The sequence below is a fragment of the Nuphar pumila genome, chromosome 10, assembly GCF_984573655.1.
Source record: "Nuphar pumila chromosome 10, dmNupPumi1.hap1.1, whole genome shotgun sequence".
Classification (NCBI taxonomy): Eukaryota; Viridiplantae; Streptophyta; class Magnoliopsida; order Nymphaeales; family Nymphaeaceae; genus Nuphar; species Nuphar pumila.
In genome coordinates, this window is record NC_143258.1 from 114,722,329 (window position 1) to 114,744,820 (window position 22,492).

Sequence of the window (22,492 nt, forward strand, 5' to 3'; positions counted from 1 at the left end):
TTGCATCCAGTAACAATATTGATAAATAAAATTTCTTTTATTCTGGTTATTTTTTTACATTTTTTATTTAGAAAAGTTGGTATCTAGGCTTCATGCCCTAGATTACTTTTCTATTTTGTTGTTGTTGTTGTTGTTGTTGTTTACCTTAATTGTGCAACCAGTATTTTTGCAGAGAAAGTTGAAAGAATGATAGGTTAAACACAATTTTGTAATAATAGTTTTTCTCTCTAGTTTCAGAGTTGCCTAGCAGAATAGGTTTTGGATCATGATCTATAGAAAATGATGTCGATACTTTGGAACAGAGCAGGTTGGAGAGACATGTAGACGGGTCAGGCAGGCATGATGTCAATGATCTACTAGCATGCCTTTGCAAATATAAGACATTTATAGATTATCTGATCAACATTTTCAGGTCAATTGATGAATAGTGATACATTGACCCCGGAAAAATCAATTTCCCACCATGTTGAGATGCCAGTTTATACAAAAAACTGGTAGTTATCTTTGGAGTTAACCCGAAGATATGAAGATTATTTGATGACTTGATGGCTGACATCAGTGATGACATGCTTTTTAAAAGAGGTGGAGGTCAATTAGGGCTGTCAATGGGTCGAGTATCCGGCCCATCAGTGTACCCGAACTTGCCCAAAAAACAAATTGTTGTGTTCGGGTTTCGTTGGGTCACGAAAAATGAAATCTTAAAGCCAGATATATGTAATTTTATAAGTAAAATATATTTTTTAATACCTAACGAGCTTATGCGAGTTGAGCTGAGTTCTTATTGTTTGGATTTAGCTTGCCGAGCCTATTTTGAGTTTGAACAAGCTCCTGACCCAAGAGCGGCTAGGCTTGTTTCCGAAACCTAAACAAAACCCACATATTACTCTGGTTGGGTTTGGGTTGACCCAAATTTTATTTGAGTTACAAATTTTATGCCTATGCCTAGAAACTTGGGTTCAGGTAGGGTTGGTAAACAAACCGAGCATCTTGTGACTTGGGTTGGTTCAGCTCACCATCATAGTGACAAACGTTTTTATTGGCAATTTCTCATTTTTCAAAAACTCATGAGAAATTGAAAAACTTTCATAAATCTTGTGTTTTTTTTGGCAAAATCCCGTTGATAAAAAAAATAAAATTAAAAAAATAAAATTTATTTTTTATAAGAAAATATTAATAACATTTATTTAAAAATAAAAATACATGATTTTTTGTGATAAATAGCCGTTTAAAATGTAAATATCATGTTTAAATTGTGATATTTATGTTTTTTTTTCATAAATCTTGTGATATTTTGAAAAGCTTGTGAGAAATTGCTCTTTTAAACTTCCAGGCAATTTCTTGGGAGATTTTCATAATTCTTGTGATATTTGTCACTATGCTCACCACAAACTTGTTTGTGATTGATTTGTATAGTTGGTGAATTGAGCCATGAACGGCTTGTTTTGCTTAAACGAGTTGATCCTGAACATCAGGTGTTCGACTCGACTCAGGAGAGCTCATATAGATAAAAATGTCAAAAAATGATTGTATTGTATGACAAAAAAGACATGCATCCCAAAAAAACCAATAATTTGTCAAAATAAGTTGATATTCAAAATCATAAATGGTGGCATTAAAATGACCATTTTAACATTTGCAAGTGCTATGATAGGCCTCACTACTTATTGATTTTTCACCCAAAAATTTAAGGATGATAAAGTTTGCATATAATATAGGAAAAAAATCAATATTTGCATGGTTTAAGAATTTTGCATAAAATATAAGTGAGTATCAGAAAGTTCACATATATTTTATGAGGAAGTCTTTACAAAGTCCATATAAAATATAGGCAAGGAAGATGAAGTCTACATATGTTTTATGAGGAAGGCCTTATAAAGTTTGCATAAAATATATGAAAAATGGTCGTTATGTATGACAAATTTGATGCATTTTCCCAAATGCTTCACAAATTTCAAAATCTGCTTAATGTCCAATTTCGCATGTTCACAACTTTTTTAGGACCTTTTACCCTTAGCACGTGTGAATTTCTCTTGATTTTTTGCGCATTACTCCCATCTCGCTAAATTTCACTGAAAATGAAATTCACACGACATTTTCACAGAAATCAAGAATTTTGCACAAATAGTACAAATATTGTGACATTGCTTATGCAAATACATTACTTGCGAATTTTGTCAAGAGTTTTGCGTTTGTGCTTTTGAAAGTTTGCCTTTCGATGCAGAATTCATAAAAAGTTTGCAGAATTTACGAACTTTCACACGCTCTCGATTTATAGCGATACAAAATTTCGTTTTAGCATGTGAATTTACGTGTATATATAGGCGATTAGAGTATGAATTTCGTCAAGAGTTTCACGTTGGTTGTTGCGTGATGCAAAATTCATAAAAAGTTTGTTGTATTCATGGACTTTCACGTGTTGTTGACTTTAAGCGATGCTAGGTTTCATTTTAGCGTGCGAATTTACTTGTATATATAGACGTTTGTGTTCATTTTTTTTCGTTTGTATGTGAAAAGAGTGGTAACCTTTTTTCCTATACCCTTGTGATGATTCCTATAAAAGTTTGTTGCTCCATTTTGATGTTCATTGACTTCTCTAGTTAGTTTTTTTTAGCAATTCTGGCATTTACCATTGTTTTCGAACTTTTTTTTAGATATGAGCCGTAAATAGCCTTGTAGTGTTTTTGTTTGGTTGTTGTTATGAATGTATTATGTATGTTTTCCTTTTATAGATGTTTTATTTATGTGACCTTATGTTTTATTTAGTATTTGCCATTAGATTTACCATTTAAGGTTTACTATGTTTAAGACTTTTTGCAAACACACACACACACACACACACACACACACACACACACACACACACACACACACATATATATATATATATATATATATATATATATATATATATATATATATATATATATATATATATATATATATATATATATATAGTCAAGCTTGGGTTAGGCATACCCCTACTTGTTTATTGATCTAATACATGTGATTTGTATAAAAAAAATCACCCTTCTGTCAATGGTTGTTAGTTTGGGGGTTGATCTTTCCAAATCTTGGTCATTCTTCCTCTCGCTAATTGTGATAGGTTTTTAATAAAAAAGTAAGCTTTATAGTAATTGTAGGTAATGTTAACCCTATCGATTTATCACATTAAAGATATTATAGCAGCTCATTAAGAAGCTTTCGATAAATACATAGAATCAAATCATTCAACAATTCTTTACAAATATATACACAAGCACACATACATTTAGCAACAAGTACTCAAATATACAGTTATGTGTGCTTCCGCCTGTTGTGCTCAATCTTACCACATATATTGCACTTATATGACACAACATCCTTTGATGTTCATATTCATCTCTTCACCTTTGGTCATCCTGGTTTACACATCACCTTTAGTAGATAGGCTAAAATAAGAGTGTCTGGAGAGTTGTATGTGACATTATTCGTTAATGGCAAAATTAAGGATATATTATATGTTGTTATATACAAATCATCTTTGAAGTATTTGTTGCAATAATTATCTGACAGCTTGCCCTCATATACAATGTATGCAATTGCATGTTCACATGAAATCCTACTTACTTGCCAAAGGTTCTAAGAGCATTCTTCTTTCTCCAGATACACATTGTAATCATAATGTTAGTCGCGAGTCTCATGTTGACGTTGGTGGCAATGTACGACAACCACAATTAGTATTTATGCTTTTTTTAGTGCCTCTACCTTTTCTTTTATCTCAGGCACAATAAAGCCTAACATTTTCTGCCTGATAGTCTTTCTTTTCATAAATAGTGTCATCAATATGATATGAAGTCTCTTAAGCAAAGACATTATGACTTGTCATATATGGAGATAATACACAAATTGAAGTTTTATGCTATATTAGATGTTAAACACCCATATATTTTTCCTAAAAAGTGCGACGTAACCAAAAATATTATTGATTTCATGGCATTGACAATATAATTATATGCGACTTGATCTTGCTCTTAGATTTTTTTCAAGAAAATATACAAACTATTATTTTGTGATTGCTCGAGTTGCACTCCATCAAAGTGAACTGAGTGGTGTACCAATTTTTCTAGCAAAGTTTTTTGTCTAGTGCTTCATGCAATATCCAACATAAAAATTATGCCATGTGTGGGGACAACATACAAAAACCTTAAGTGCCTATCTGATATAACTATCAATTGTCTTTTCTCTCTAAACTTGCTTTATATGAGTTCATGCTTCAAACACTCCATAAACAATTCCCACGATTTTTTAGGCTCCTTATCTACAACTACAAATACTACATAAAACATCTTTCCATAAAAATAAATACAATGTATTGACAACAATATATCAATGTATTTTTCTTTTAGAAATGTGTCATCTACCATAAGAACTAGAGGACACCCTTTTCAAAAGCCATCGATGTATAAACGAAAGGATAAAAAAAGGTACTTAAATTAATCATTTCTATCAGTCTCACGTACCCCTACATTTTATGAGTTTGTCTTTATTAAATGATCCAAATCAATAGGAGGCATCTTGAAGGACTCTTCATATGTACTAAATTGCACTTCCTTCATGTGTTATCATCCTGTTTATAATTAATCTTCACACATTTCTCATGACTAATGCCATTAATAATTTCTCTTAGAGTTATCATGCAAGTGTTTGTGAATAACACATGCAATTCACAGAAAAAAGATTTTTTTTTTCACTCAAAGATTTCCCAATGAACCACCACATATATGCATTTTTTTGTATGTCTTCAATTAAAAGAATGTTAATTCATGCACCTTTGGGTAATCAGCCATAGTTTGAAGTTTTTTTCTCGTGCATGCAACTCTCACTCTATTATTGCAGCTCTTCAAAAAATTTATTTTATAGTTTTGCCTGATCACATGATATTTAAAAAATGTATGACAATGCTTTAGATTATTAAACCTTTGACCAACAACAATGTCTTTGTCATTTGAGTCTGTTGTTATCTACTAAAAAGAGTCTGGTTATTGACTTTTTTGTTACGCAACTCGTCAATGATTTTAGATGCATTCGCTTTAATGATTTTCAATTGCTCTTCGTTATATGAGAATCCACTGAATGAGAACCTATTCAACTACATCTCATTAGTAAAAAAAAAAAATCTACTGCATATATCTTATAGAACATACAAAGGGTTTGACTTTTCAATTGTAGTTTGTGCATCATTTGCATCTGTCATTAATTGTCTCATGTCATTTGTGTTTTAGTTCTCTCTTATACTTTCAGAGTCACCCTCATCCAACATAGTATAATCATCATCATCATTCAGTTCTCTGTTGTTTACATGATTGTTGGTACCATAAATTGGTTGTTTTTATGTACCAACTATATTACAAGACATCATATTTATCTTTTCATCTGCTTGTGGGTAGGCATCATTCATGCATTTTCAAATTTCATAATTAATCATATAAATAATATCATCATTTCAAGCACAGATTACACAATCCAACAACTTGTACTTAGTTATTTATCTCTCTGGAAGGATGTATGTTATCCATAATATTATAGTGAACGTCCATAGCTATACATTATTTGATCATATACAATATTAATTGTCAGTGAAAGTTGATCATTTTCGGAACGTATGACATCTATATCCTTAATTGGTTGGGGAAACTATAAGTCTTTCTTGTATATGTTTCGAACAACAATGTTATCAATTGTTTTATGCCCTCTCCTCTCAATAGATATTGCGTGAGATAAATACATTGTTTCATGGAGGTCACTTCTAACTACTTATTGTTTAACTTTGTTATGTTGTATGCTCAAAACAATCAAGTAAACATCACTACCATAAAACATAGAGTCTACATCATTCTCATCCAAAACGAGTATAAATCTTTACTAGCTTTCTATGTCCGTAGAATGTCCATATTGAAAGCTTAAATACTCTTCAACATATCCAGTTTTATCAGACATCAAGCTATAAATTCTTTAAAGTTACTATTTTTTGACAACATTATAGATCTCCAATGAAAATCATCACTGAGATGGTAATGTACTTTAACCTTTTTAGAGGCCATAATTAACTGTCTACAACAACCACATAACATATTATACATTAAATGAAAATAATATGCAAGAAAAAATCATCCATATAGTTTTCATACATTTAATTAACACAACTATCTATTTGTCCAACACTGAAAACCATTCACTTTAACCTTACAAAAAATTACCATACCGTATGAGTAATTTGATGCATTTCTCGATAAACCCTATAATTTTTTATATTCTCACCATGTTCAAAATCACAAATATCCGGATTGAAAAAGACCTTTTAAGTATTTGCACGTGCGATTTCCTAAATATATGTGAGTTTTTTCTTAAATATGTGACTATTTTTTACAGAATAGTCCTTTTTCTTAGGTTTGTATCTCTTTGCTCTGATGTTTAAAACTGATGTTTTTATAATCGTTGGAAAGCTGAGATAGCGGCTTATAACTTTTATGTTTTGAGTAAGAGCCAAAAATTTCTTTAGCGTTCCCATTTTTTAGTTCCAATATTAGAATAGAGGCATGCTCTACATACTAGAATAGGCGCGGTTGTGCCTTTTCTGTTTGTTTTATAATATTTTTCAGCCATATTCCTTTTACATAAAAAAAAGGATCGAGATATGTCAAGAGGTTAGCTTTCCCACACTATCAAGATCACCTTGATTTGATGAGCGATTGGGGAGAAACGTTATTTAAAAAATAGACTATTCAATTGTTTTAATCTACAAAGCATGTTTCTATTCCAGTTTTGAAGCTAAAAAATGAAAACCCTAGAGAGGTTTTTAGCTGACTCAATAAAAAAGTTATAGGTCTACGTCTCAGCTTTCCAACGACTATAAAAATGCAGGTTTTCGATATCAAAGTGGAGTGATACAAATATAATGTCGCATATTTTCGCAATTAGTCGTTTTATGATCTTATAAAAAATTTGGCTAAGTCTGAAAGAAACATCGTTTGAGCCTTGATTTTAGACCAATGTTTTTGAGTCTGGGTTTGACCCAGATCTCATTGACAATGTCGAGACGAACCAATCGAAGCGTGAGAAAGAGTTTTATTTTCAACCTTTAAATTCAAGTGAAATTCAGGTTATTTTTTAACGAAATTCAGAATTTGATATTCGTGTATGTAAACACCCCAAATTTTCACCCTCATCCAGTGTTTGTCCATTTCATATGTAATTGCATATCACTGCATACATTTTTGCATATCATTTCATCGCATTGCATAACATTGCATGTCATTACATGTCATTGCATCTCATTTTCCAGATCCAGCACTCCTATTTCAAAACATTCAATCCAGATTTGAATTTTAAAGCTTTTATTCCAAAATCAATTTCAAAACCTGGGTTTTTATTCAATACTCTGTCATTTTCCAACCCCAGGACTTTATATTTCGAAATATTTTCTCAAGGAAACAATCTGGATTCATTTCAAATTCACATTTTAATCGATTTCAATTCACAGATGAGACCCATTGAGGTGGTGTCGCTTCTGAATTCCTCTATTCATAAAATTTCTCAAATTTTTGAAAGTTTCAGTCCGATCAGGACTCTGTCTCAGAGTCCTAATCAAGTCAGAAGTCTGTTTTTAAGTCTGTTTTACTTCCATTTTTAGTCTTTTTCGATTATTTTCAAAATTTAGGTCATTTTACAAAGTCCAGTTAGTTCAGGACTCTATTTTAGAGTTCGGTCGAGTTAGGAGTCTAACCCTGACTGTGTTTTCTGACTTATTTCATCATTTCTTGATAAAATCTTTTGAAAATTCTTTCATTTGGCTTTTAAAATCTAAAATCTCAGAGTCCTAAGAGTTCAGGACTCTAACCCGGAGTTCCGGTTCGCTTGAGACCCTATTTTCAAAGATCTTGAATTTTAATTATTAATTTTAACCCCTTTTCAAAGGTATTTTCAGTGTTTATTTCAAAATTTGCAAAACTCGATGTGGGCCCACTCAGTTGGTACCATATCCAGAGGATTCCTGACCCAGTTAGGACCCTATGCCGTTTCAAAAATTTTAATTTCAAAGTTTACTTTTGAAAATCTTTTGAAAACTTTCTCAATTTCAAGTTTTAAAATCATTTAAAAAAAAAAAACTCAAGTAGGGCCCACTCGGGGTGGTGCCATATTCGAGTAAGTCAGGGCTAGACTAGGGTTAGTCATTGTCCTAGTTAGGTTAGAGGTTTAGAGGAGTCAAAATCAATTTTAAAAATCCATTTTATTTAAGTTTTAAACCATTGGTTTTTAAAGGTTTTAAATTCAGGTTTTAAAAACCAAATGTGGGTCCATACTAGGTGGTACCACATTTGGACTTTTTAGGGTTTAATTGGGTGTTAATTAAGGTTTAATTAGAGTTCATTTAGGGTTAGAAAACCACAAAAAATCGTTGCCTTTAGTGGATTTATTAGAAAGAGTCCTAAAAAAATGAAAAACCTCTTAATTAACCCTAATTAAGTGACTTTTTGAAAAACTATAAAAAGGGACCTAAGGAGGGCTCTTTTCTCTCAAATTTTCGTGGCCTCTCTCTCCTCTCCAGCACCTCCACCTTCCTCCATTGCAGTTGCAAGCACCAAGGTAATATTTTTAATATTTTTTAGTTTTATTTAATACTTTTTCATGTTTTAAATCAATTTTAGCCATTGGTGTCATCCCCTTCATGGATTAAACCATGGATTCAACCTCAAGAACCATCAAGAATCAGCAAGAACACTCCAAGAAGGTGATCTAACCCTGTTTTGGATGATTTATAGAGATTTTAATCCATTAGAATTGATTTTAACATGATTCTTTGCATTATTAACCAATAAAATATAAGATTTACCCTTTTTAATGGGTTAAATCTATGTTTTAAAGGTGATATCAAATTCCAGCCATTGATTCCCTGTTTTTAATTTATTTTCATGGTTTATTCATGTTTGTTTTATATTCTATAGCATAGAAATAAGCTTTATTTACTGTTTTATGGTTTATTTTATTTATTTACATTAGTTAATGCATGGTTTTTCAAGTTTCTTAAATTTCTGTGTGTTCTAGGTTTAGAACGGTAAAGATGATGTTATTTCGGATTGAAGCACTCGTTGTTTATTTCTGATTTTTTTATATGTGATGTATGCATGAGTTATTGAGTTACTGTAGAAAAATCAGAGGTTTTGGATCTCGGGAACCCTGTCAAAAAAATCAGACATCAAATCGGGTTTTTAAAGCTTTAAAATCGTGGTTAAAATCAAGAAGGTAACTTGCTGTGATGATATTTCTCCCATCTTATATCCGATTTTAGATCTCTAAAGTGATATGGATTCACATTGAATAGATCTGTCTGCGGTGAAATTTTCGGATTTTTTTATTACTGTTTATTATTTTTCCCTTTTTAGAGAATCTATTTTTAAATTTAAAACTCGTTAGGGTTTACCAAAACCCTAATCAGACTTGTGTTAGTCATAAATCCCAAACCACAGATCCGATTCATGATCTGTAAAAAATGAGTATTGTTATTTTTCTGTCTACTATTCACCACTAAAATTTCAGAAATTTTTGTTTAGGTTTTCTATTTATTCCTGTATTTTCAATCTGAAGTAGCCGTTTTAATCCCTGTTAAGAGTGATATATTTTAGCCCATATTGCCGGAAGGGTTTCTCCCTAACCGGAGATGATTTTTCCGATCTGTAAATTGGAAAATCTCTGTCTTTCTTCCTAGTTAGTCTCTGTAAAATTTCATAAATTTCCATGGAGATTTGACCCCTGATTCAGGTCTTGGATTGAAACTGGTTGGTGAATTTGGTCAAAAATAGCATATTTTTAGGGTTTAATGCAATTTTCGGATTAATTTAATGTCAAAAAATTATTTTTATAATTCCAATTCGACATTAGGGTTATAACAAATGCAGGTACCAATTTTTATGGATTTTAGAATCCATTTGATGGCTGAATTAAGCAAATTGCAAAACCGGGTTCTTGAAAGATCCAAAACACTGCTAAAATCACAGTTTTTGAGATATTATTGGATTTTCGTGCATAAGCATATGTTTTAAGGGTTTAATCATGTTCATAATCATATTAGGATGCTTTAGGTTTAATTTGATGCTCATTTGATTTCATTTAGTGCATAAAACCTGAGTTTTTACCAAAAATCTGTTTCTAAAAACCCTGATTTCAAGGCCATAGTCTTGCTATCGGGGGCAATTTGGTCATTTGACCTAAATTTCGAAATCCCTAGCCCTAATTTCATATTTTTAATCATGTCATAGCATATTTGGTTTGAGTTTATTCCATTCAAATTTCAAAACTTGCATTTTATCAAAATATCTTTCTAAAAACCCTAATTTCAAGACCATAGTCTTGTTATGAGGGGTATTTTGGTCATTTGGACCCCAATTTCAAAATTTCATATCTTATCTTCCTTATTTATTCCATTTTATTTCATACTTTATCATTTTTATTTAAGGGAATCAAGAAGAGGCTTATATCTAGCAAAATCCAATAATTTCCTGATATTGTTGGATAAATCTAGAAAAGCCAACATATATTCATTAACCAAGTTTTCTAGTTTTGCAGGTACATTGAAGACTTTATTTTTCATGTATTTAAATTTCAATAGTGATGTAATTTGTAATTAAACTTTGGAATAAGAATTTACATTTCCTGCTTAGCTTAGGTTGCATTGCATATAGTTTATTTTCTTAAATGATGTTAATGTGTGATGAATGATGATTCATGCATATTTTTACAAATTCACCATGGTCTACACGAATGGCACATGCACTAGCTTCTATGAAGTTTATAAACTTGGTGGAATTTGTATTTATGGCCATAGTCAGAATACGAATGATACTTAGATTTATGATCTTCACATTAGCCACATTCAGCCTACACTCTTAGGCTAATTTCAAAATGCACTGCATTTCTCAAAAATACAAAGAGTTTTTCCCAATTCCTCAAAATCATATTCATTCATTTCATGAATTTTCCAATTCCAATTCAAATTCCAAGTCAAAGGAATCAAATTCTTCAAAATTTCCCAAGTCTTATAGCAAAATCGATTTTCCCAAAAGCATTCAATTTCAAAGAATATTTCAAGTATTTCCCAAGTTCCAAATTCAAATTTTCTAAGTTAGAATTTCAATTTCCAAGTTTGAATTAAGAGAAACCAAGTCTCTCAGAATCGATTTTCACCAAATGTCAAGGATTCCTCAAAATCGATTTTTATTTCTCTCAGAAGTATATTTCAAATCCCATTTCACGATTTCTCATGTGATATCATTTCCAAGATTTACATTTTCTAAATATTTCAATCATTCAAAGCAAACATCATGTTTTCAAATGTGCATTTTCTGAAAATTCATAGCACATGCCTGATTCTTTGTGCATTTAGAAATTAGAATATGATTTAGACAAGCTGAATAGAGTAGAGCATAAGATTGATCCTTGGTTCAATTACCCCTGTTAAAGGTGGCAGGAATGGTTGAACCTCGTACCGACAGGCGAGTCCCATTCTATGGAATTTTCCCGTATTTTAAAAACGGAGGCGAGTTATTTTCAAAAATCTTTTTCAAAGGTCAGTTTGATTCGCAAAAGTTAAAAAATTTGCGATGATAACAGTGTAATATGTCGTTGGATGCATCTCAGAATTCTGAGCTCAATAACACCCTACTTTTTTGAATTCGAATTCCGGTTGCCCCAAAAATTGCATTTTTTCAAAAAAAATGAACAGTTTGTCGAACTAGATCCAAATTTGGATCGGATTGGATCCAATGATTTTGATCCAAATTAATATGGATCTGAACTCTATTCATGACCTATATTAATCTGGATTTGGTCCAGTCTAAAATCTATTTGGATCTTTGAAGACAGATTTGGATCCAGATCCAAAACCATGCCCAATGTTTCTATAGCTTTAAATTCAATTAGGAACTTTAAATTGAAGTTAATTAAGTATAAGAAGTGTTTTAAGTTAATTTGGCTATTTTTGGAAACCTCTAGATGATTATAAATTATTTAATACTAATTAATTATTTAATTTATTAATTAATTATGAGTTTTTAATTAGGTTTGGTTTTGGACTTTTTAAAGAGTCCATACTCATGCCTATTAAGGCTTGCGAAGTTTTAAGGAAGAGCTCTAAAGAAAATTGGAAACTATCAAAAAGTCAAATTTTGAGATTTGAAAAATTTTGGAGGAAGGAAAGTTGATACGGCCCAAGAGGGAAGCTCTCCCTCTCCAGTCCATCTAAAGAAGACCGGAGAAGGGGGGGGGGGGGGGCTCTTTGGCTTTCTTAAACAAAGGAAACAAAAAGAGAGAGAGAGAATGGAGAGAGAAAAGGAATGAAAAAGTGAGGAAGAAGATGAGGAGCATCTTCTCCAAAACCACCCAAATTTTTGCACCACAATCCACAATTTTCTTTCGATTTTCAATAAGGTAAAGGTATCCTCTCTTGAATCGAGTGAGGTATTGAATATGGGTGAGATTCCCATGCAATATCTTGCTGGAAATCCATATTACAAGCGAAAATATGGGTGGATATCTTTACATACATGGAAGAGGGTTCCGAGATCCTCTTCCATGGGTGCATTGATGGTTCTTTCCTCTCATTTTTCAATTAAAATTCTGTTCATGTCTATTTTTGTGCTACAACATAATCTTAAGTAACGTATATATGTTCATTGAAAGGTTAATCTTAATGGAAATCGATTCCCTATGGATAGATCATGTTATAGATCAATGTTTTTTGCATTAGCCCATATCAAACTTGTTATTTTGCATGTCAGCTTTTGTCCTATGTCTAAACTGAACATGCCCATTGTATACCCCAACCTTATCAGGAAAAGGATCTGCACAAGTGAAAATAAAAACTGCATAAATTTGGTTTATGCCACAGACTAATCCTTTTGGAGTAGCCAACTAGTTGTGGACACTACAGATTCATGTTCTTAATTTCTGATCCTTGATTTTGCCATGAATCAATTTATGATTGGAGGAGAAGGATTCATGTGGAAGACCCAGAATGATTTTCTTTTTTGGTTCATATCGCCGACCCCAATTGTTTTGGGATGAAGGCGTAGTTGTTGTTGTTGTTGTTGTTGATTTTGCCATAAATCAATTTATGGACTGGACAAAAAAAATGTAAAAATTCGACAGTGTTTCGGTGACCCACTGCAATCTATCGTGAAACAGTCTGTTTGCATGTGTGTGTGTGTGTGGTGCTATACTATTTTGTGTTTGGGCATTTCATGTGAGGATACTTGATAACAGTGTTACATGATCTACGCTGTTACTGGCACCGAGGCAATTTCCATGTCATTGAACTTTTAGCTTGTTACCCTACACACTTAGGGTATGTTTGCTTGCATTGATGTTGAATCAATGTTGTTTGTATACATTCATAGTTTTGAATATGTGTGCATGATGTCCATATGAATCGTTTGTTGTTTCACACTCTTTACATACATGTATTATTAAGTTAAGAAACCCATGGTCATTCATGCTTAAATGAAAATGTGTTGCAGGAAATATTTCAATTTTTTTTTATTATTGGTTTAGTAATCTGTACAGGCCTGTGAAAGCATGGGCAAATAAAAATATATTTATATGTATTCCTCTTTTGAAGTTGGTGATTATGAACCATTTGTGCAAGAGATGACACTTGCACACACCTGTTGAAACATTAAAATAGTTAAGTTTCTATGGTTTGGGCCGACTGGCAACCCATCCGAGTGGTACTCAGTTGGCTGCCAGGCCTTGGCAGCATGCCCACAGGCCCAACTGGGCTCGTGCAGTGTCTGTCAATCCGTACAATGTTTTTATAAAAAAAAATAGTTGTTAAATTGTTGGGCCCAGCCGACCTGCAGTTGGCTGAGCCATGGGCAGTCAGCCCCAACCGACTGGGTCGACTGGGCTGGGAAACTGACCCAGCCGACCCGAGTGGTTCGGCTGGGTGTGTGCCAGATCCAGTCGATTGGGTCACATGTATTAAAAAAAAAGACTTTCTGATTTCTGTCAAGTGGATGTAAGCCTTCTTTAAAAATATATATATATGAATATATATAAATGTATTTAACCTTGAATGTGGCTTAAACCTGTAATGAGAATTGTACAGGTATGCATTTTTTCACATTATGTTATGAGCAGGCACTTTGATGTTAATTCATGTCATGAATGTAAATTTTCACATGCCTTGATGGGATATGATTTACTCAAATAGTATGCTAAGCATAAAGCTGGTTTCTAGCGCATGTGTATGTATAAAAATTTCATGTGGGTTTACCCACATGCAGTTGCAGGAATATTTCCATGTGTGAATCATGAATGGGTGAATTCATTTGACATGAATGTATGTACTAAATAGAAGCATGCAGTTGACTCGATTATGTGCATTAAATGAAAGCATGCACTTGATACTATCATATTAATGAAATAAAAACATGCTTATAAATATCTTGGCCATGCGCATAGTAAAAATTTACAAAACATGAATGTGTGCAGCAATGTAATTAAATTTCTAGATTTGGGTTATGTACATGTATGTTAATGTGTTATCATTGCAAAATTTTACTTTTGCAAGTCAAACTGACCTTTGAAAACGTTTTTGAAAATAACTCACCTCTGTTTTAAAATGAGGGAAAATTCTGAAGAATGGGACTCGTTTGTTGGTACGAAGTTCAACCATTCCTGACGCCATAACCAGAGGTAATCGAACCAAGGATCAATCATGTGCTTTACTTTACTCAACTGTCTAAATCAATGTTCTATTCCTAAAAGCACAAAGAATCAGGCATGTGCTATGACTTTGGAAAATGATATAGAAAATATGATGTATGCTTCAAGTATTTGGAAGTTCTTGAAAAATAGAACACTTTGAAAATCATGAATCACGTTGGGAGAATACTTTAGAGAGAAGGAAAATCATGATTTGAACTTAGAAAATATTTGAAAGGAGAAACTATTTTGAGAAATTCGATTTTATGGAAAAAATGGAATAACATTGAGAAAATTGATTTTTCTGAGATTGATTTATGAACCAACTCAACAGGGATGGGCATGTGACCCTATGAAATCCTTTTCATGATGCAATTTAACCTAGATGATGCATGAATGTGATTTAAGAAAATATTTTTTAAAGAATTTTGATTAAAATCATTGATAAAAGAATTTTGTGTGTCTCATAGAATTTAGATGAAATAAATTCGCTATGTATCCCTGACTATGACAACGAATACATATTGAATATAGTTCATTTGATTCTAAAAAGGAAGAATACTTAGAAAAGTTTTGAGAATATGCAATGATTTCTGAAAATAGCCTAAGAGTGTAGGTTGTTTGTGGCTTAAAAAAAGATGGTAAATCTGAATATTGTTCGTATTCTGACTATGGCTATAAATAGGAACTCAATCGAGTTTATTAACTCCTTAAAAGTGAGTGCATGCGCCATTCATGTTGACCATTGTGGATTTGAATATGTGCATGAATGATCAAATAATAGCAGTTATATCAGAATTAAACTATATATAAATGCGTCCTAAGCTAAGCAGAAAAGTAAATTTTTATTCTAATATTACAATTTACATTAATAATAAATTAAAGAAAAAAAAAGAAAATAAAGAAAAATCTAATCTTGAACCCCCTTGCAAAATTAGCAAACTTGTTAGCAGAAATATGTTGGCTTTTCGGGATTTATCCAACAATATCTGAAATTGAGGGATTTATCCAGATATATGCCTTTTTCCATGCTTCACTGAAAAAAACATAATAAAGAATGATGCAGACTTAAATAAATAACTTTGAAATTTGAAATTTTGAGAAAAATAACCGAAATACCCATGAAAATTGACCTTTATTACAAAACAGGGTTTAAAACAAGCTTTCTCATAAAATATTTTTGTAAAATGCTTAATTCAGGAATCAAACAAGTTCAAAACAACACCAAATCGGGTGGAGAGCACCCAAGCATGATTATTAACATGATCAAACCCTAAAAATATCAAGCTTTTCATAAAAAATTTGAAATATCATAAAAAAATCCAATTTTGCTTGTATTTTAGTTGAATCAGGACTCCGTGGCATCCTAATTTTATAAAATAACTAAATAATGCATCAAATGAATTCTAAAATTCATAAAAAATGATATGTACACTTCTAATAACCATAAAATTAAAATACAATCGAAAAACACAATTTTTGAGATTATTTTGATATAAAAAATAAATAAAAACATAAAAATATGTGATTTGTCCGCGATCACGTATTTGTCACAGTGTCACGCCATAATCAGATATCAAACAACAATTAAAGTTTATGAATTTTTACAGAGAGAATCTAGAGAGATGAACAAAAATACCCCCTTTATAGATAAGAAAAAGCAACTCCGTTTGTGTATAACTGTTTCGTTATACACTGTCGGTCCCAAGCCCGGATAAAGGAGGAGGGTTGCAATAGGCGCATAAAAACTTAGTGATACCCTATGATTATGAACCAATATGAGAATTTCGTTGGGGCGTTCCCTACAGAGCGACGCGTTGTACTCTACAGGCCCAGAGGCAGTGATAAATGGGCAAGGGTTGCTAGGTCATCGCCCGGAAGCGACGCATCACACCGGCGCCCGGGTGTGGTGTCAAATAGGCAAGGGTTCCCTCACTTTGTTGGACGGGTGTGGGTAAAGAAGTTAGTCCAAGACCATAAAATTAGGTTAGCCACTTGGAACATAGGATCTTTAACTGGAAAGTTGGTAGAGTTCGTAGATGTTATGTGTAGGAGAAAGATTGATATTTTATGTCTACAAGAGACCAAATGGGTAGGTGAGAAAGCAAAAGTGATAGAACCTTGGGGATATAAGATTTGGTATACAGAAATAAATAGGAATAGGAATGGAGTAGGGATTGTTATTAGTCGTGAGTTTTTAGATAATGTAGTTGAGGTCCGTAGGAAGGGTGATAGGATTTTACTTATTAAATTAGTATTAGGTTCAGATATTATTAATATTATTAGTGTTTATGCACCTCAAATAGATTTAGATGATTCCATTAAGCATCAATTTTGGGAAGATTTAGATGGAGTAGTACAAGGGATATCTTATGGAGAAAGGCTTTTCATCGGCGGTGACCTTAATGGGCATGTAGGCATTAGTAGGGATGAATTTGAGAGTATCCATGGAGGCTATGGCATAGGAGAAAGAAACGAAAGTGAAGAAAGGATTTAAGATTTTGGTTTGTCCTATGATATGATCTTAGCAAACACTTGGTTTAGGAAGAGGGAGTCCCACCTAGTAACATTTAAAAGTGGGATTAATACGAGTCAGATAGATTTTTTCGTACTTAGAAAGAGAGATAGGGGTTGTTGCATCGATTGTAAGGTTATACCGAGATAAAGTGTAGCTACACAACATAGAGTCTTAATTTTGGATCTTACAATTAGACAATGCCGCAAAAGGGATAGACATAGGATAGATCCTAGAATTAAGTGGTGGGCACTGAAAGGAGTTAAACAAGAAATGTTTGTTGAGCAGGTAGTTAAGGAAGCTGATTGGTGTCTCAAGGAGGATTCAGAATCAATGTAGAATAAAACAGTGTGTGGCATGAGAAAGGTGTCTAAGGAGGTATTGGGTGAGTCTAAAGGCGGTGCACCGCTAGGTAAGGATACATTGTGGTGGAACGAGGATGTCAAATTAGCTATTAAGGTTAAAAGAGAGTGTTATAGAAATCTAAGTAAGAGTCGTGATAATGAGAATTTGGAGAAGTATATGATATCAAAGAAGGAAGCTAAAAAAGTAGTTCGGAACGCGAGGGATAAGGTATATATGGAGGTTTATGACAAGTTGGATACCAAAGAGGGCTAGAAGGATATTTATAGGCTTGCAAAGATAAAAGATAGAAAATCGAGGGATCTGGGTATGGTTAGATGTATCAAAGATGAAATGCAAAGGGTTTTAGTCAAAGATGAGGGGATTAAAGAGAGATGGAAAGATTATTTTGATAAGTTATTTAATGAAAGTCATGCTCAAGATTTTGGAGACTTCTCCATTCCTTTTCATGAGATGAATCGTGACTTCATGCGCAAGATTCAAAAGAAAGAAATTGCAGAGGCTTTGAAGAAAATGAAATCAAGAAGGGCAGTTGGCCCAGATGGTATACCTATCGAGGCTTGGAAATGCTTGGGAGAGAAAGGTTTAGAATGGTTGACAAATCTTTTTAACTTGATTTGGCGAACAAATAAGATGCCTAATGAGTGAAGGAAGAGTACTTTGGTGCCTTTATATAAGAATAAGGGTGATATACAAGATTGCACAAACTATCGTGATATAAAACTCATGAGTCATACTATGAAACTTTGGGAGAGGGTGATTGAGTCTAGGTTGAGGAAGGTTGTCTTGATATCGGAGAATCAATTTGGTTTTATGCCTGGAAGATCAACTCTGGAAGCTATACATCTTCTTAGACAACTTATTGAGAGAAATAGAGAGAGGAACAAAGATTTGCATATGGTTTTTATTGATTTGGAGAAGGCATACGATAGAGTACCTAGGGACGTTCTCTGGTGGACAATGATGAAGAAAGGTGTGTCTCTCAAGTACATTAGTATAACTAAGGATATGTATAAAGGAGTAGTAACCAATGCCTACACTTGTGGAGGGGTGACAACCAATTTTCCTATAACGGTTGGGTTACATCAAGGATCTGCTTTAAGCCCTTTCCTATTTGCTATAGTGATGGATGAGCTTACGAGATCAATTCAAGAAAATGTGTCATGGTGCATGTTGTTTGCTGATGATATTGTTTTGATTGATGAGTCTAGAGCTGGGGTTAATGCTAAGTTAGAATTATGGAGACAGACTTTAGAAGCAAGAGGTTTTAAGTTAGAATTGTTTCAAATATTTGGGATCTATCCTTCAAAAGTATGGAGAAATTGATGGAGATGTAAATCATAGGATAAAGGTTGGGTGGATGAAATGAAAAAGTGCAACTGAAGTGTTGTGCGATCGTAGAATGCCATTGCGGTTGAAGGGAATGTTTTATAGGATGACTATTAAGCCCGCTTTACTATATGGTATAGAATGTTGGGCTGCCAAGAGACATCATATTCAAAAAAAGAGTGTAGTTGAGATGCGTATGCTGAGATGGATGTGTGGAAATACAATAAAAGATAGGATTCAGAACGAGGAGATACGTAAGAAAGTAGGCATTGCACCCATTGAAAATAAGATGAGAGAGAATCGTTTACGGTGGTTTGGACATATTCGACGAAGGCCTAATGATGCTCCAGTTAGAAAGATGGAGAAATGGGAAAATATATTAGTTAAAAGAGGTCGGGGTAGCCCTAGGAAGACATGGATGGAGGTGATAAAAAAAGATATGAATGCTTTGAACCTCACTGAGGACATGGCATTGGATAGAAATGATTGGAGGAGAAGGATTCATGTGGATGACCCAGAATGATTTTCTTTTTTGGTTCATATCGCTGACCCCAATTGTTTTGGAATGAAGGCGTAGTTGTTGTTGTTGTTGTTGTTGTTGTATAGATCAGAAAAAGCATCTCTGGTTAGGGAGATATGATTTCGGCAATATGTACCTGATTCTGGCCTATACGTAATGATGTGAAACAAACAGATCTGGTTTTGGGTGCAGAAAAATATAACAAACAGTCTTCAAATTTTATAAAATTTCACAAAGACATACTAGTGATTCTGACAGAAATAATCTTTTTTTACGAATCATCGATACGATCTCCGGTTAGGGAGAAATCATTCCGACAAGTTGACTTTGATTCTAAATAACGATTGACAGTTGCAGAAATATAGATCCGATTCTTAACTGAAATAAAATAGCAATCCACCATAGAATTTTGTAAAAATTTTATAGAATACACTAGAGATTCATAAGAACACAATCATTTTTACGAATCGTCGATCGGATCTTAGACAAGGGAGATATGACTTTAGAAAGGTACTCTTGAATTTCCATAGCATTTTCGTGACTCAAAAAGCAGGTTTCAACTTTGAATTTTGAACACAGGGTTATAGACTCTAAAAATCATGACTTTTGTATTTGAAACTGTAGACATATGCATGATTTTACCATAAAAAAATCAGATTTTTCTAATGAATATAATTTGGCAAAATAAATATATTAACAGACGGCCAGATTTGTAAATAATGAATCTAAAACCCTAGAATGAAATAGCATGGATTGTTCATACTAAAAATATAAAAAAAACATGCAAATAATGCAATGAATCATGATTTGATGCTTGAAAAGCTAAAATAAACATGAATATGATGAAATAAACTAAAAAATTTAGGGAAGCACGGTTAGAATTTTGATTTAGCCATTAAAAGAGGGATTCAAGCTATAAAAAGGTCAAATCTCGATCCTTTTCGGGCATTTAACATAATAAACTTTTTTCTAACGAATCCAATTGATCAGAAATGTGAAAATAATCGTAGATGATCAGTAGATCATCATCTTGAATTGTATAGCATGGGGCTTGAACGAAAAATTGAAGAAGAAACAATACATAGGGGGCGACAATGGCAAAAAAAATATAAAACAATAAAAGAAGAAGAAGAGGAGCTTACCTTGCTTGCACCAATGGAGGAGGAGTAAGGATGAGAGAGAATAGAGAGAGCCCCATGAATTTGAGAGAGAGAGAGAGGATGCTTTGGTCGACCCCCATGCCCCTCTATTTATAGCTTTTTTTAGAACTTAATTAAAATGTTTTAGTTTTTGAAACTGTCCTTAATTAATCCAATTAAGGGGTGCGGTTTTGCTAAAGACTTCTAATCTAACTAAACTACTAAGTAACCTAATTGAGACTCCTAATTAACTTTGAAAACCCCCAAATGTGGCACCACCTATGTGGGCCCACATTTGGTTTTTAAAACCTCTAAAATCAAGATTTAAAAACAAAGTTTTTAAAATGTCAAAATAAAGGTTGAATTTTAAAACCATTTTTGGCTTTTCAAATTCCTAATTTAATTCAAACACTAACTAAACTTGAACTAACCTAAACTTCTTCAAATGTGGCGCCACCTACTGCGGGCCCCATTTGATTTTTCAAAAACGACTTTGAAACTTGAAAATAAAGTAATTAAAAATAAAGTTTTCAAAAAAAGACGTTGGAAACAAAAGATAAAAATCAAAGTTCTAAATCAACTAGAGTCCTAAATGAATTGAAAATCTCTCAAATGTGACACCACCTATGTGGGCCCTATATTTGGGTTTTGAAAAGGCTAAAATAAAGGTTTAAAAAGATTTTAAAACAAGGTTAAAATCCCCAAATAAAAATCGAAAGTTTAAACAGAGTCCTAAACTAACTAAAACTCCAGGCTAGAGTCCTAAACCGACTGAACTCTGGGATAAAGTCCTAAAACTTTGAAATTTGGTTTTTTTAAAGATAAATGAAGAGGTTCTTGAAAGAATTTCTAAAAAATAAAGTCAGGGTTAGAGTCCTAAACCAACTCAAACTCTGGAACAGAGTACTAATTCGACTAAAACTCTAAATTTTTGGTTTATTTTGAAAGATTTTCTTGAAAACAAGTAAAAGTAGGAATGAAAGATAGAGTCCTAAACCAACTGAAACTCTAGAATGGAGTCCTGATCCTACTAAAACTCTAAAAAAAAAAGCCAAATAAAAGAAATGGGTAAGGGGTAAGGCCACTCCTAGTTTAAAACCAATAAATGAAAGTTTGAAAAGGTAAAAAGACAGAGTCCTAAATCGACTAAAACTCTAAAATAACTAAAATTTTGAGAAATCTGAATGAAAGAACTGATCTAGAAGCGACACCACCTAGATGGGTCCCATTCGAGAATTGAGATGAGTTAAAAATTGAGTTTAAAACGAATCCAGATCACTTTCTAAGGATAATATTTTGAAACAAAGAAATATAAGGTCCTGGGGGTTGACGAATGAAAAATATCGATTTTAAACTCGGGTTTTTTAAATTGATTTTGAAAGAAAAGTTTTAAAATTGAATCTGGATTTGATATTTTAAAAAAACAGAGTGTTAGATCTCAAAAATAACACTCAATACAATGAAATGATTACAAAATATAAACTCTGGATGATGTGATATGATATGAAATGATTACAAAATATAAACCCTGATTGATGGATTTGAAGTCCCGGATCTCTGGCAGAGACAAGGAATTGAGAATTCCTGCTCGAGGATAAGAATTGATAATTGGTTTCAGATCCGGCACTGGATCCGATCCAAATGTGAATTGAGTCTTGGATATAAATAAATTTTTTAAGAAACTGATCTAAGCTCCAATGACTGGTTGTACCAGTTGGGAGATAATAAAAATGATGTTTTTGAAAGAATGATCGAGAAATGATTTTGCCTCTGTAGGGCATGGAGTGACACTGGAAACGAGGTTTAAACTGGTCTCGACTGGTTTAAACTGAATTCTAGGGTTTCTGAACTCAGGTGAACTAAAATGACACTGACTCAAACAATCCTCTA